At 40.2% G+C, this 15,653-nt stretch overlaps 1 protein-coding gene across 3 annotated transcripts in view; it reads left to right on the top strand.

The window, feature by feature from the left end:
- The window catches only part of ENOX1 (ecto-NOX disulfide-thiol exchanger 1), a 357,615-nt gene that overhangs the window by 109,319 nt on the left and 232,643 nt on the right, over window positions 1-15,653 (top strand). For all 3 annotated transcript variants that reach the window (XM_039716750.1, XM_039716751.1, XM_039716747.1), the window contains exon 3: window positions 3,402-3,479. The gene's annotated coding sequence lies outside the window, so the exon portion shown is untranslated. The remainder of the gene's footprint in view (window positions 1-3,401; window positions 3,480-15,653) is intronic.

The raw sequence follows: 15,653 nt of genomic DNA, 5'->3' as shown, positions 1-15,653 counted from the left end.
ACTCCTTAGATAATCTGACTCAATGATTATTTATTTCTCAGGTACCTCTTTATGAACTGGGAGGCCTGGCATGGAGGTTAGACACCAGCAAGATGGGCTCTCGCAGCTATCCTACAGAAATTAAATATAGTCCCTTATACTCAAAGCAGTCAATAATCTCTTCTTTACCAGCACCTGTTACATCTGTACCCTTCAGAGCTGTGCCAGACCCCTCCACAAGTGCCAGCCATTGATCTAGCTGCAGAAACTTCCCACAACTGATCGTGAACAGTTGGAAACTGTCAGTTTTTTGAAATGTTTATGGCCACACATTTCGGAAGAGATGAGCTGTCTTTTGTTGCATGCTGGCTTCAGGTTAAGCTATTTTTTATCACTCTGATGTTTTGTAGACACCGCTGGTTACTCCCAGGTTTGCAGCATCAGCTTCTCCCACCAGTTCATGTGTTTTTTATGAACCCGGAGATGTTTTTGGCAGAAAGTGGAGCTGTGCCAAAAAGAATTGTTCCTGCTTTTCTTCATGCTTGCCTTGTTTTCTGTACTTGCAGCATCTGAAGAAGGGGAACGCTATAGCTGTGGCAAGGAAAAGCTGCCTAAACTGCTTTGTAGAGTGTTGTTGTGCATATTACAGCTGTCCAGGAGCAGTGTCTCAGCTGTGTGTCTTAGGCTCCTCACCTACCAACTCCCCACACTGCTTCTAAGAGAAATTGCACCAGTCTCTGGTGGCCTGTTGGAGGTCAAATGGTACTGGTTGCCACATACGCAGATGGTACTGGTTGCCACATACGTAGGATTTATTTGGGGACTGCCTTGCAAGACTCCATAGATTTTTTCAAACTTGATGTCCCATGTGGGATCACACCAAGGTATCCCCCTTGTGCCCTGTGGGACAGACCCACAGTGTCCTCCCTCTGCCAGCACTTCAGTGGGACTTCAGTGGGTAGAAGGCCAAGCTTCTACTCTACCAATTTCAGAAGTGTATTTGCAAGCAATGCCTTTTAGCTAACTTAAAGGTGAACTGCTCATTTGGATGAGGAACTGTGTTAGGTGGGATGAAGCTGTTGCAAGAAAACATCTTCCTTCTAAGAAAATTCCTTTCTGTAGGCGAGTCTTTAGTCATCTTTGTAACCTTTGTCATCCTCTCTTCCCTGGGGAGTTTACTCTGTGACCTTTGCTATTCTACCAAGGCGCCTCATAAATTATTATTCTTTTAAATGGCACTTAGACTGTCGTCATGACTGCTAGCCTTGAAGATTTGCAGTCTACTCTGTAATTTTGAGGGGGAAAAATGGTTTAGTGACAGAAGAAATATTGTACTTCACGATAAAACTACTTTTGTGTTTCATTTTCCACTCAAGTCATTCATATCCCTGTCACTAACCTCATTCAGGTCAAGGGCTTGAGGCAGAGAATGGGCATAATATTTTTGGTCAGACTGATGCATCTGAATATTGCAAACATCTGTAATTTTGAATTGAAATGAGCATTGTGTTAAATCCTCAGGCAAATATTATCAAGACAAAATAGATTACTGAAGTTTGCATTTCTTTTGGCAATTCAGACCAAGGCTCTGTTGACTGGTTATTCCAGACATTAATGAACCTGTTTACACAAAGGGAGCTGTTACTTATGGCTGCGAATTAGATCCTGGATTCTGCAAACTTTGTAGGAAAATCTGTGGGCCAAGTAGCTGAGATAATAATGAAAAAATTAATCAGGCACACATTAAATGTGAAGCATGGAAGAAAACATCTGCAGCACTCGGTGGACATCTGGGTAACATACTTGCAGTGCTATTTTGCCAGCTTACATCTGGAGTGGTTCATGAGAAGAGAGCAGATGCTAGTGTGAAATAGGTCATCATAGCAGCAGGGCATCAGAACAGAGGCATTTCTTTTTTTCTTCTTGCAGTAACAGCTATTTCTTTTTATTCACACCAATTATGAAAATGTTAGCCAAGTATGCAATGTGAATGCATGTATTGTGACAAGCCAGTACTCATAAAGGGTGTCAAGGCAGAAAAATAACCTAACGAGGAGGCTTCAGAGAAGCAGCCCTTTTGCATTACAGACATAGTGATTATTTTTTGTTAAGATTATAATCTTTTCCCCACCATGCTTTATTTTTGTATTTAGTAGAGATTTTACTAAATGCCTTCTAGGTGGCAAATGCCCAGAAGCAAAGATGCTAATTCAGGCGAGTTTCATCAGTCATTTCAAAAGAGAGGTCACACAGATAAGAGAAATGAACAGTACACAGTATGTGAAGCAGTGACATTCAGTGAGCCCTTGTCACTAGCAGCCATTAGCATGGAGGCCTGCTGTTACATTTCAGTGCTTTATGTGCTTTTCTTGACCAGGCAGGGAGCCTTCGGAGCACTGCAGCAGTTAGTAGCATACAAGTTATTGTTTCTTTCTTGAATGCTTTATATTTTTAGTACCATTTAAATTTTTCCGTGTCCCCTTGTGCATCTAAATTTTAAAGGGAATTGAAGAATGCATAATTCATATCTGTCCCAGAGGTAATGGAATGACTCAATGATATCCGTGAAGGAGATGATTTTAAATTTCATGTCTTATGCAAGAGGTCATATTTATACAAAAAGTGCAAAAATTGGTCTCAAGGATACCCAGATAATTATCCTTACAATAATGAGTGTGTATTCCAGGGGGGAGTATCACAGGAATCTTTAGTGTCTTGTATGTCACCATCCCTTATTATTACGGTGTCATGGTTGTCATGATTGAAAACTTAGCAACTGATAGATCTCAGGCTATGACTGGTATTTTGACTTGGAATAGCACTTGCAGGAGGTGTGAAAAGACAGGTTTGCTTTGATTCCGTTAAAGTGTTTATGCAAGATGCGAAGCATTAGTTTACTGCTGAAATTCTTTCCTTCATTTAAAACAAAAACAATTGTTTGTTGATGTTGGGCAGAACTCACCAGTAGATACTTTGTCACACAGCACAGTTCCACTAGACTATTTCTGCTCTCCTTTCCCAAAAGCCTAGAAGTGCCGTGGCTAGAAATAAGTGTCTGGTTCTGTGATATGCTATATGTTTGAAAATGCACTTTATGGTCTGTATTACAGACAGCTCAAAGGGAATATAAATTGGTGCAGTATTCTCTCTTTTCTTCTAATCCAGTTCCATATATTCATTGAATTTTTACCCTGAAACATATCTTTAAAAACAACTTACTACTTTGCATTTTATTTAACTTGGACTTTGCTATATTTGTGTAATTGTTATGATCTAGCTGCTCCTGTAGTGTAAAATGTTTAATATCCTCTAAACCAATTCTACTCTGACTTTTAGCATTGTGTATCCAAGGAGACAGCTGATTTTATTTGCTTTTCCTTTGGAAACTTTCTAGTTTTAACTCTACTTCCCACTTTTTGCAGGATTGGCCATGAGAATTTGTAATATTCCTTTGGAAATACTGTGATGGGGCCACTGAGAAGTTACCTTCCTGTGTACAGGTCTGTAAAATGTATTGTGTTCTGACTATTTGTCATGGTTTAGGAATGGTGTTCTCCAATTTAGTGTTCCCATTGAAACCACTCCAACTATATGTCACTCACTCCCCTCCTCTCTCCCTGCCTTGTTCCTCCCTTCCTCTCCCCCTTCCTTTCCTCCATGGTGGACTGGTGAGGAGAATGGGAGTCACAAAAGATAAAGATCACAAATTGAGATAAGAACAATTTACTGGAAACAGCAATGAGGTAAAGAAAATGAACAGTAACAGCAACAATACTAATGACTGAGTGTGTAAGAGAAAGAAACCTTCTTGCTGACCCCATGGAAACCTCTGACAATACACAGCCACTCTCTCTGCCATGCTACCCCAGTCCAGAAGCAGGCTCTTCCCCCTGTCCTTGGAAGATGACCTGAGGTGGTACAGGATAACCTCTGGGTCCTAGCCATACACCATCCTGGCTACTGCAAAAATTAAACCTTGCCCTGGCTGGAACCAGGACAGTATTTCAGCATGTAGACCCCTGTGCTGACTTCTTATCTCTTTTATCTTGAATGCCTGCAAGCCAAATCTAATTTTATGCTGGAGAAAGTGTTGTGAAAAATTCATTTTGTTTCTCACCAGATGCTTAGGACATAACTCTATTGTTACTGTTGTACAGATGTAGAGTAACCCATTCGTCTTTCCTTCAAAGTGAATGATTGCAGTTTATAGAGTTGAACTGCAGAAAGGAATTGGGCCTGTATGTCATTTTCTTCTCACTGCTATGCCTTTCAGTATGTTTTGGAGCTGCATTACCCTAAAAGGCCCTGAAATCGATTACTTCTACCCAGGTTGCTCCTATGTGAGCAGCTGACCACAGTTAGAGCTGTGGATATTTTCAGAAGCACACTTAGCAGACCATCAGCAGAATTACTGAGGCTTTTGGGTCAGGAGGAGCTCAGGTTCGTGGAAAGTTTACAAAAATGAAAAAATAAAGTTTATATTTAAGAGACTGTAAAAAGAGCATAATAATAATGGCTTGACTCCTGTAGTGTCAGCATGGCAAGAAGTGGTGAGAAGCCTGTAGCTAATGCTATGTCCTTGTCAGCTGAAATGATAGTGTGGCCAGCAATCACTCTGATTTAGAGGGTAGAAAACACTCCCCTGCATTTCAATATGTTTTTCTATGCAGCTATGTAATAGAGAAAAAATGTATTTCTTACTGCTTTCAAAGCTAGTACTGAACAGCATTTTAATAGAAATCTGCTAAGAAAAACATGTGGGAATCAACTTTTACATCTGGTTGGTCCATACCCTGTTATTGGTCACACTTGGGGTCTGTAGGAATTGTATGTCCTAAATAATAATTTTCAAAAAATGTTCATTTTCGAATATACTGTATTTCATTTGCTTGGTTTACCTTGGCGTCCTTTGGGTGTTACTGTTTTCCTTGTTGATTCTGTAGTCACATACTGTTTTATTAGTTTGTAGGAATTCTGCAGGGAAAGTAGCTTGTAAACCTTAAACAAAATCAGATGGATTTAGGAGATGAGAGGTATCCAAAACAGCTTTTAATTCATTCTTGGAAATTGTTATGATAATACCTTTTAAAGCCAACACAGCTCCAAGACACTTTAGAAACTCTTTGAACCTAGATGTAAACCTCACACAAGGGCACAGCTTCTGTAATGAGCGAAAGCCCTACATCAGACTGGTTGAGATACTGCAGATACTAATCTGATAATGCTGCCTTGGGCCTGTGTTGAGTGAAAGCTCTGTGTTCAAAAATAAGTAGCTTTTCATTGTAATTGAACAACTGTTGAATGATCTGTGTCATCCTAAGGCTTTGACTGCACTGCTTCTTTCTTTAATGATGATACCCCTTCAGGCAAAATTTGTGGTTTTCTTAGGGGGTGGGGAGAAAGAAGTGCAAAACACTGGAAGACGTTTGTTATAGAGGGAGAAAACTAGTTGCAGTTGGCATTTGCGTACTTTACTAGTAGCAACAGCAGCTTTATAAAATTTTCCTTTCCAGAACCTGTCTATGAGTGTTGTTTGAATCATGCTTCACCTAAGTCTTCCAAGAGTTACTGCTAAAATTGCCAAAGCAAAGTGAGGTTGGGCCTGTGTCTTAATAACGTGATACAAATGCAATCAACAGCTGCCATGTGGAGAATTTTTAGGCAAGTCATTTGTCTAAAACACATTTTAAAAGTTTCCTTGTTCAGCAGTCTAGTTCGTGGAAATTTCTGATGTGCATACAAATTAGTATTGTGCCATTTAAAAAGAGGATAAATATGATATTAATTTGATATATGTACATGTTAGATGTATGTATATTAAGAGGCATAAAGTAGTTGGGTAAGGATGTGCTGTACCTTCATTAGAATGCAGAAGCAAAGGGAAACCAATTAAATTAAAAGGCAAGAGAGTTCTACTGAAAAGGACATGGAAGGTCTAATTTCCCCTTGGAAAGTATTGCCCCAAGGTATTATCAAAAGGTATTGCCAGAAATAGCTATTTACATTAATAAGAATGCCATCATAGATATATTTTTCATATTTTACCTTCATAAAGAAGTTACAATGGTTACATAGCAGTGGCAGAAAGCTGAACTCACTGATCCTCAGTCTGGGGTCTGGGTGAAGCTTCTTCTCCAGCTGTGCAGGTATCTCTTGTACCACTCCTCTGCAATGTCTGGTATTGATGTTGAATGGAAACAGGACAGTGATCTAGCTAAATGATTAGTTTAACCTGGGTCAGCTATTTCCATTTATCCCATGTCTTTCGCTGCAAATTTCAAATTTTTTTTTTTTTTTTTTTGGTCATTTGTAATTATCTCCTCCTCTTGTTTTCTTAATCTCTTGTTTATTTCCTGCATACAATCCTTCAACTCATTCTCCAGAGAGGCCTCCTTTTCTTGAGATCTTCATTACTTGTGCTTGCTTTCTTGGAGTTTTATTAATGTATTGCTCGAGTTTCCAAAGTTTTCTGTTGGGGTCACTAAATACCTCTTGGGGTGTCCTCAAACCTTTGCCATTGGCACTCCTGTGGTGAAACAAGTATCTTGGTTTTACAGGGAGCAGAGAAAACAAAACTTGTGAAAACAGTTCATGGCTACCACATGGGATGAGGAGGCTCTGTGTCCTGGGGCTGGGCTGCTCTGCCCTGTCCTCCTGTTACAACCTCCTGGGCACACGGTCAGCGTGGGCTGGCTCCTGGGGGAGTTTGGTGGGGGAGCACTGCTCCATTGTCTTGCTGCTTCTCAAGTGAAGAAATCACAACTTCAAAAAACACAAATCTGTCAAAAAAACATAGGAGGGAAAGGGAGAAGGAAGAAGAATAGTCGAGGGAGGACACTTTTCTACTGTAGCTTGTAATCATGGCGACTCTACCTTTGATCTCCATACCGGTGCTGCTCTGGATAAAAATGCAGCCATGCCTTAAAGCCGTGCTGCCAGACAGGCCAAACTCTCTGTGCCACTAGGCTTTGCTCAGGGCTCAGCTGCCCCACCAGAGGCTCCAATGGAGGATTGCAATGAGAAAGTGGAGGGAGCTGGTGTACAAACCTGGACTGTGAAGGAGCATGGTTATCTTTGTGCATCTTATATGTAAATTACCTGGCAACAAAGAGACAGGAAGGAAAGGGAATTTTACTGCCTGGAAATATGCCATGTGTGCATTTGATGCATATATTTGAATTATTGAAAAGATGGAAACAAAATAGTTTGGTAGCTGGAGAAAATCTGTAAGCTAGATGCTTGAAGGAAATATGGGAAGATAAAATGGGAAGGTGGGGGAAATGAATCTCACAAAGCTGCCATGGAGGGGGAGTTGTATTTTATTAGAACAGAAATCCAAACAAGACTGTGATTTTGTAAAGACTGTGATTTTGTAAAAACTCTTGTGTCCAAATCATGAGTCTTATGTGCGAGCTAATTATAAACACAGTGAGCTGATGCAAGGATTTGAGCACAAGTCTTGTAAGGAGTGACTGAAAGAGCTGGGGGTGTTTAGTATGAAAAAAGCAGGCTCAGGGGAGACCTTATCACTCTCTACAACTGCCTCTAAGGAGGGTGTAGTGAGGTGGGAGTTTGTCTCTTCTCCCATATAACAAGCAGTGGGGTGAGAGGAAACAGCCTCAAGTTGTACCAGGGAAGCTTTAGATTGGATATTAAGAAAAATTTCTTCACATAAAGGATTGGAACAGCACTGGAACAGCACTGGAACAGACTCCACAGGAGGTGGAAGAGTTACTCTTCCTGGAAGTGTCCAAAAAACATGGGCATGTGGCACTTAGAGACATGGTGGGGAATGAGGCCATGCTGGGTTAACAGTTGGACTGTGTGGTCTTGGAGGCCTTTTCCAACCTCAACAATTCAATGATGTGCATTTTTTATTTTAATTTTTGAATGGTGGCTCAGAATGTCTGTTACCATCTCGCTCTGATTTTTTGTTGCCCACAGCAAGCCACAGAACAAGGTATTATGAGAAAATCTAGAATGGCAGTGTGCTCACCTGAGTAAGAGCTGTGGCCAGAGGAACTGCAAAAGACTGAAATTCATATGTATGCAGGGAAAACAAACCAGCAACCAACCCAGACAGCAGGTTGACCTTCTGCTGGATTTTATGTTTTGAGTTCTTTTCAAGGTATTTCTAGGAATGGTTGCAAGTACCTCCTCTGCTGGAGGAACAGTCTGGAAACATACTTAAATACTTCACTCTTGTTTAATGATAGCTACTTCCCAGAAGAATGGGAAGCCAGTTGACAGAGTCCTGCAAACTAAGCAATGTTTTGATAGGCTCAGATTAGGAGTAAGGCTCTTTACTTGCCTCACTTTTGTGCCATCATCTTCTGCTTCAAAGTGACACTTTGATGATAACCTTTGCTGATCTTAATTCCTGAGACAAAACATAAAAAGAATGGATATCTTTAGTGCCCATGGTCAAGAACACCTTAGGGACACCAAAGATAATTTGGCTCATTTGCCTTCACTAGCAGCAAGAATTGTCTAGATAATCAGAGAGAGATGTTTGTCTAGATAATCAGAGAGAGATGTTTATCTAATTTTCCAGTGTGGAATTTTTCAGTGCCACCCCACGTAGTCTTTTCCAGACCTACACAACACTTGGGTATTGTAAATAAAATCCATGTTATACTCTAATTGCTCCATAGGAAGCATTTTGGTGTCTTATTTATAGTGAAGCTAGAGAACAGTTGAACGTAACTTTCTTTATGATAATCTTTCAAATATTAGAAGGTAAAATGATTTTACATTGTATCTGATTTAAATGGTTCATCTATTTTTTCAGAATAAGCAATTGCAGATCTTACAGATCCCATTTAAAATATCAAATATTAGAAGGTAAAATTACTTTACATTGTATCTGATTTAAATGGTTCATCTATTTTTCAGAATAAGTAATTGCAGATCTTATAGATCCCATTTAAAATACTTTTTCCTGTCTTCACCTTCCATGTGTTGCTAAATTCTTGATAGAAGTACCAGCATTACGAAGCTGAATATAGTCAATATGACTTTCAGATAATACAAATTATGTAAAATAAGCCCAGAATTTAAAAGTTCAGTAATTAATTATGGAGCTACACCCTCAGCCAAAATGACCCCAATCCATATTATGCCTGAGCTGTGTGCCAGTGGAGTCACTGCTAGTGCCTTCTCTCTCTTCCATCAGTTAAACTCTCTCAGTGTGATACTGGGTAATGAATGACGCTGTTGGAGAAGCACTAAGTGAGCCACTGATGGCTCCCAGCATATGGATAATGGCACATCTTGCACCTTTTCATTGCCCACATTCTGCCTGCACACAGATAGCTGAACAATAGATGAGGTGAAATGGTGGCCGTAGTGCATTTCAGAAACAATAATTGTCCATTAGGTCCCTTTAAAAGAAAGACAGCAAAGAACTGCTAAGATTTTTATCCCTAAGGCCCTCAGAAGAATCAATCACACGTCATGAATAATAATTATAGAAGAGGGAGGACAGCTGTTCAACCAAACACCATCAGTATTGACACCTTCCAGGAGGAGTAATCCCCTTGACCAAAGCAGGTGTCACAATAAGATAAAAGTCATAAGCTACAGCTCCAGTGAGAGTCTGTTGCCATATACAGAAAGACATGAATTGATTTCCCTTCTGAAAGGCAGTTAAAACATCTTCTCCAGCTGAGAGGAGAAATATGCTGTCACCACTGTTCAAGTCTCCAGAAACAGCAGTGAAATTTGAAGAGATAGTACTTAAAAAACAATCCTTAAAAAAAAGGATTGCTCATATGGCCAAGCACCAACCAAAATGAACATTTCTCTTGCTTTTTAGCTAAAGTATGAAAAAAGGCTACCTGTTCAAATAGTAAACATTAATGGATTTTTTGAAATTAGTTTACATGACAGCAAATATTAGAATCTTAGAATCATTTAAGTTGAAAAAGGCCTTTAAGATCATCAAGTCCAACCTTACAGCTGCACTGCTGAGTCCACCGCTAAATCATGTCCCTAAGTGCCACATCTACACATCTTCTAAGTACCTCCGGGGATGGTAACTCCACTGTTTTCCCTGGATAAAATATTCCAATATTTGACAACTATTCTAATGAAGAAATTTCCTCTAATATCTAAGCTAAACCTCCCTGGATACAATTTGAGTCCATTTCCTCTTCTCCTGTCACTTATTATTTGGGAGAAGAGGTTGACCCCACCTCAGAACAACCTCCTTTCAGGCAGTTGTAGAAAGCAATAAGATCTCCCTGAGCCTCCTCCAGGCTAAACAACTCCAGCCCCCTCAGCCACTCATAAAACTTGTGCTCTAGAACCTTCACGATCTTTCTTGCACTTCTCTGGACATGCACAAGCTCTTGACAGGTCCAGAACTGAGCACAGCACTTAAGGTGTGGCCTCAACAGTGCTGAGTGAAGGGGATGGTCACTACCCTAATCCTACTGGCCACACAATTTCTGAGTGATGGTGAGTTTGATCCTGCAATTAATATATTCACAATGTTATCAGCATTAGAAACTGACTGTGATAAGTATTCAGTTCCTTTTTGTCAGCCTTGTAAAAACTCTTCAACACCAGCTTAATTTAGGACCAAGCTTTGTTTATCTTCAGAACTCAAAGCTGAACAAAGTCAAATCAATATCATAAGTAATAATAAGGCAAAGTCTTGATTGTGGTAAAGTTCCAGCCTTCTTTCTAGGCTGAAGTGTAGCACATACAGCACTTCTGGGATTGAGAATCCCAAGGAATACTGCTCCAGAATGACTCAGGTTTCTAGGCTCAATAATCCCTTCAGAAAAGCAAAAATATAGAGGAAATGACTACTAGATACCACAAGTTAAAAAACTAACCTGAATCAAAAAGCAAAACTTAAAAGAAGCCATGTCCACTTAATTGACTATATGGAAGAAATGACCTAAAAATGGCTGTAGGAAACCGTTCAGGAAAGAATGTGTTCCTACTTAATATCATTGATTCCACATTCAGAAAAAACTCCCCCAAAAGGCCACTGAATATTGAGTTCAAGAAGTGTTATGAGAATCTGAGGAATCTTAACCAATTTTGCTCAAACTGCAAAAATGAAAGATGAAAGACTATCTTGGGTCAAGCTACTCTTTAACTCTGGGCCTTCAGAACACGATTAAAAATTAACCAAGGAAAAGGTAATACATACTATTGCTCAAAATATCCTAGAACAAACAAAAAAAAATGTTCTTCATCTAAGTAGCCACAGGTTTTTTTCCTAGAACTGTCCTAGGAAATTAGGAAGTAGCCTGAGTGGCCTGCAGCTGTATCACCCATACTGTCACTTCCTGCTAGAGCTGGGGCTGACCCATTTCTGAGGGCCTCCACTGATGGAGATTCTCTGAGCAATTCATTCCAATGCCTAATTTTCCTTACCACTAGAAAAATACTTTTTTTCTTTGCTAAACTTGGGAGTTACTTCCCTCCTACCTGCAATGATGAGGAATAGGTTATTCCATTTGTTCTTGCAACCATATTTGAAATTTTCAGCATATTTTGTCATGTTTCCCTAAGTTTTGTCTTCTTTACATTAATCAACAAACTATCCCTTCAATTTTTTGTCATATTTTTAAGAGTAATCACTGTCAGTTGGTTACATCCTCCTTAAAATGTGGCATCCAACACTTCACCTAAGGTTATGGTTATGAACTCTTTCCAAAACAAAGTAATAAAGGAAAATTCCCTCTTGTGTCTTGTAGATAACATTCTCCTTTATGTTTCTAATATGATATTCATACATATGTGACAGTGACTACTGAAGCTTGTGATCTACTGGCTAACCTCAGGTCTTGAATAGCAAGACAAACCTATCTGGTTATTTCCCACTGGGTGTTTGCTAAGTTAACTGTTTCTGACCTCACCTACCAAAGTTAATTGCCAGAAGCTTTAAGATTTTCTCAGTCAGTGATATATGTATTCTAGGGTGAAATTTGTAAGGCCTAGACAATTTGAAATATTTTAACTTATCTCAGTTCTTTCTAATCTATTTTTCCTATTACGAACTGAATTGCCATTCCTTTGTCTTCAGTGTTCACTTTTGTGGCTCTCTGATCCTGCAAACAGCTTTCCTCCTGACGTGTGGCAAACCAACTTTCTTCTCCCTCTTGCTAATAGTGGTTTCTTACTATTGCACTTAGTGGTTTCCTTAGGACCTCTTTCCTACCTTTAACAACAAGCCCCCAACAAAAGTACATAGAAATGTTACACAGACTAGATGAAGGGCATTGAAAGACAATTCTCATAATATGGGACTTCCCAGAGGCACTAGAATTACAAGAGCAGTTGAGGGTAGTTGTGACAATATTGACAGGTTGCACTCAGATGTCCCTATTCTTACAGTCTCAGAGAAAACCTGACCTGATCTGATTGAAACAAGAACCAGCACTAAAGAGAATAAAAGAAAACATTTCAGGGGGACCAAGGATCTTGAATGCAAAGGTCAAGTATTAAATATTGGACAAGGCTGACTCTTTGTAAAATTGACTGATATAATGTGTTTTGCTTAAAGGAGACATAATTGTTTCATAATGTCATTCTTTAATGTTTTAGGGCCACTAATTCGCTTTAGTTAATAATGATGTTATGTATTCCTATCAGTCCATGAAAACATCCTGCATGTTGCTCTCTTCACCTAGCTTTTTTGCTGTCTTGAGGTGACAAGGAAACAAGGGGAGAAGAGAGAAGAGATGATTACAGAGTTAAGGACATAGTTTATTCTGCAATGAGTTCTTATGCCATTGCCCAGTATCCCTTTCTCCCTCTCTTTTTGTGTGTTTTTTGGCAGCTTTTTGGTGGTGGTTTTTTTTTTGGGTTTTTTTTTTTGGTTTGGTTTTTTTGGGATATTTTTTTTGGAGGGTTGTGTGAGTTATTCAGCAATATTTCTGAAATCCTGGCCAAAGTTCTGCAGACCAGCTCCTGTAAGACTCTTGTGTCTGTCACACATGAGTGAGATCAATCAAGTGCCCTATCTGTTCCCAATGAAGTGTAAATATACGGAGAGATCTGGTTGTTCTCTTGTTCTGGGACATGAAGCATTTTGAACCTCTGATCTTTCTATAATCCTTCCAGGAACATTCCTCTTTAATGCTAGAGGCCTTTGCCTCCAGATTTTGTGATGGTCACTCCTGCAAACCTTCCACCATTAATGCATCTTTGACTTTTCCACCCCTGCAGATCTGTGTGTAGGTTGAAGTGAGTTGGGATTTCTATCCCAGAAGTTTGTCTCTGTCAAGAGCCACACAGTCAGCAGGCAGCTTGCAGTGCCACAGGATGGGCTTTCAGAAGAAAAGTCAATGTTTGATAGCCAAATGCAATATAGTATTTTAAGGTCTTCAAGTAGTAAAAAATCTCCACAAGTCAATATGGATGTTCTTTATGACAGCATTTTGTTTCTTTGGAGGTGTTTCACTGCATATTCTGAAGATTCACTTGACTGCTGATAGTCTCACCACTGAATGCATGATGTGCTTAGGACAGTGGAGCCCAAATCAAAGTAGAGAGTTTTAACTTAGCAGCCTATGGCTTATTCAGAGGTTTTCTTACTTCCTTAGTTCTCCACTTGTACTTCACCCTGCAGAATTTTCCCCAAAATGAAATCTTTAGTTTATATTTCATTCTGCCAGGATTCAGGTGCTCAGTGAGAGCCCATAGGCCTATGGCTAAGGGTTTACCTCTACACAGTGGAGGAGTTCCCACTGTCCATTTTCCAAGCCAACCAGAAGCTGTGTAGCACAGTTAACAAGATGCTGAGTACAAGCTCATAAATTGCCATGATTGGCAGCGTTCATTAGCTCTGACTCAGTGCAGTCAACTTGGCCTCAGCACTGCTGGTGAGTTTATGTGGCTTCCAGTTGTCTCCAACCCAGAACAGAACAAACACACAGTGGGCTGGTGTCATCACCCACACCATGCTACTTTGGTGCAGACTTTGCACAACATTTAAAGCACCACAGAGCCCTGGAAACAAAGTACTCTGTGAGCAGAGAAGAAGCATCCTTCAATGGATTGATGTCCCCTGTGCCTTAAAAGTCCCGCCTCAGTTTCCCAGCTACTCCTCAGGTCCCCCTGGGCGAGGGGCAGCCTGTGCTGCCCGTGCTGCATCTTGGTGCCAGCTGGCAGGGCTGCCCACACCTGCCCATCAGCTGCTCCCAGGCACAGCTCACCTTGGCTGCTCTGCCTGCCTCCCTCTCCCTAGGCAGCAATTTGTGTGCAGCTTCACCGTCCGGCTGCTGGTTTTCATTAAACTTTCTGTAATGAAATTACCTCTTGTGACTTCTCTCCAACTTTTATGCTGGCTCAAAAGTGGGTTCAGATTTGCTACTGCCCCTGTTCTGCCAGGAAAGGTGTAATAGATGGACAGGCAGAGGTTCAGTTAAAAATAACCACAGTGAACGAGAATCAGACTTGCTCTTTGCGCTTAGGCTGCATTTTTATATTATTTCGATACTGTCTTACACAGATCTGATCTGGGAGCATATGAGAGCCTTCCAGCTCTCATTTCCACACTCTCACCAGAGGCTGCCCTCCCTTTGGCAGAGCTTAAAGGCTCAGCAGATTCTTTGTAAGTGGGAACTGAGAAATTATTCATGTTAAAAGAACCATTTTTAAAAGAATTTTTTTTTAATGACCCTAGTATGGTTTGGGGTATAGCCAGGGAAATGATTGAACTGAGGCAGCTGGGGGCATGTGGTGGAAGGGGGAATGGGTCAGAAACAAGGCCCTGTGCTTCTTACCAAAGTTGAGAACTTTATATCCATCAGCTCAGATGTTACCAGCAGCAATACCCTGCTCTTTAGTCCCCTTATTTCTACATCCTTTGTCTCCACAGTTTAGTAGCTTACAGGAGCCGGTCCCAGGAGAGAAACTGAGCAATAAAAAAAGTGAATATGTAAACTGATGGAAATGTTTTTAATAGAAAATTGAAAATTTTTCATGTACTTGGTGTCTTGATGTTCTTCTATATTTGTGGCAACTCAGCTTTCATGACTGGATGATCTCCCCAGTACTTTGTTGTTCATATTCCTTGATCAGTAGGGGAGATGACCAAAATTTTTCACTTTAGATCTTCCAGTAGGTGAGATAAAGAACAAAAACATTTGATCTCAATAAGATTTAACTGTGTTATGGTCTGTAGCTGAGTCAATTACTTTGGGTATCAATAGAATGACAAAAAATTCAAGGCCACTTGGCTTGGATGTGGAAAATGACAAGTATAATGAGGAACATAAGTCCCACTGCCTTCATGTTTGTTTTGTTTTCCTTCATGGAAAGAGTTGACTGATGTGACTGGAGCATTTTGCCCTTGGGATTATTACTAGCTTCTTAATCAAGGAAATCTGAGTAATTTGACTACGTTGCCAACTCTTCTTTGGTCCCCACTCCAGATGAGACAGGTTATAGATAGGACAAGATTTGAAACAACATTCCTTTTCAAAGCATTGTTTGGTGAAGAAGCAAAGAGCCATTACCCCTTTAAGAGAATCTGTCACCTTGTCCTCCAGAAGAAAGGCAACAACAACCTTTTCCAATAATGCACCCGTTATCTCCCTCCTGGAATTTATCAGGCAAGAAACATATTGATCCAATTTGCAGGTTGGAGCCTGCAGTTCTCTAAACATGTCCAAACCCCTGGCACATGATGATGGCCAGAACTTAGT

This window comes from Passer montanus, unplaced genomic scaffold (assembly GCF_014805655.1).
Source record: "Passer montanus isolate IOZ18808 unplaced genomic scaffold, ASM1480565v1 scaffold36, whole genome shotgun sequence".
In the NCBI taxonomy this organism is placed as follows: domain Eukaryota; kingdom Metazoa; phylum Chordata; class Aves; order Passeriformes; family Passeridae; genus Passer; species Passer montanus.
The sequence above is the reverse complement of the archived record's forward strand: the minus strand, read 5'-3'. Positions and strand labels throughout refer to the sequence as shown.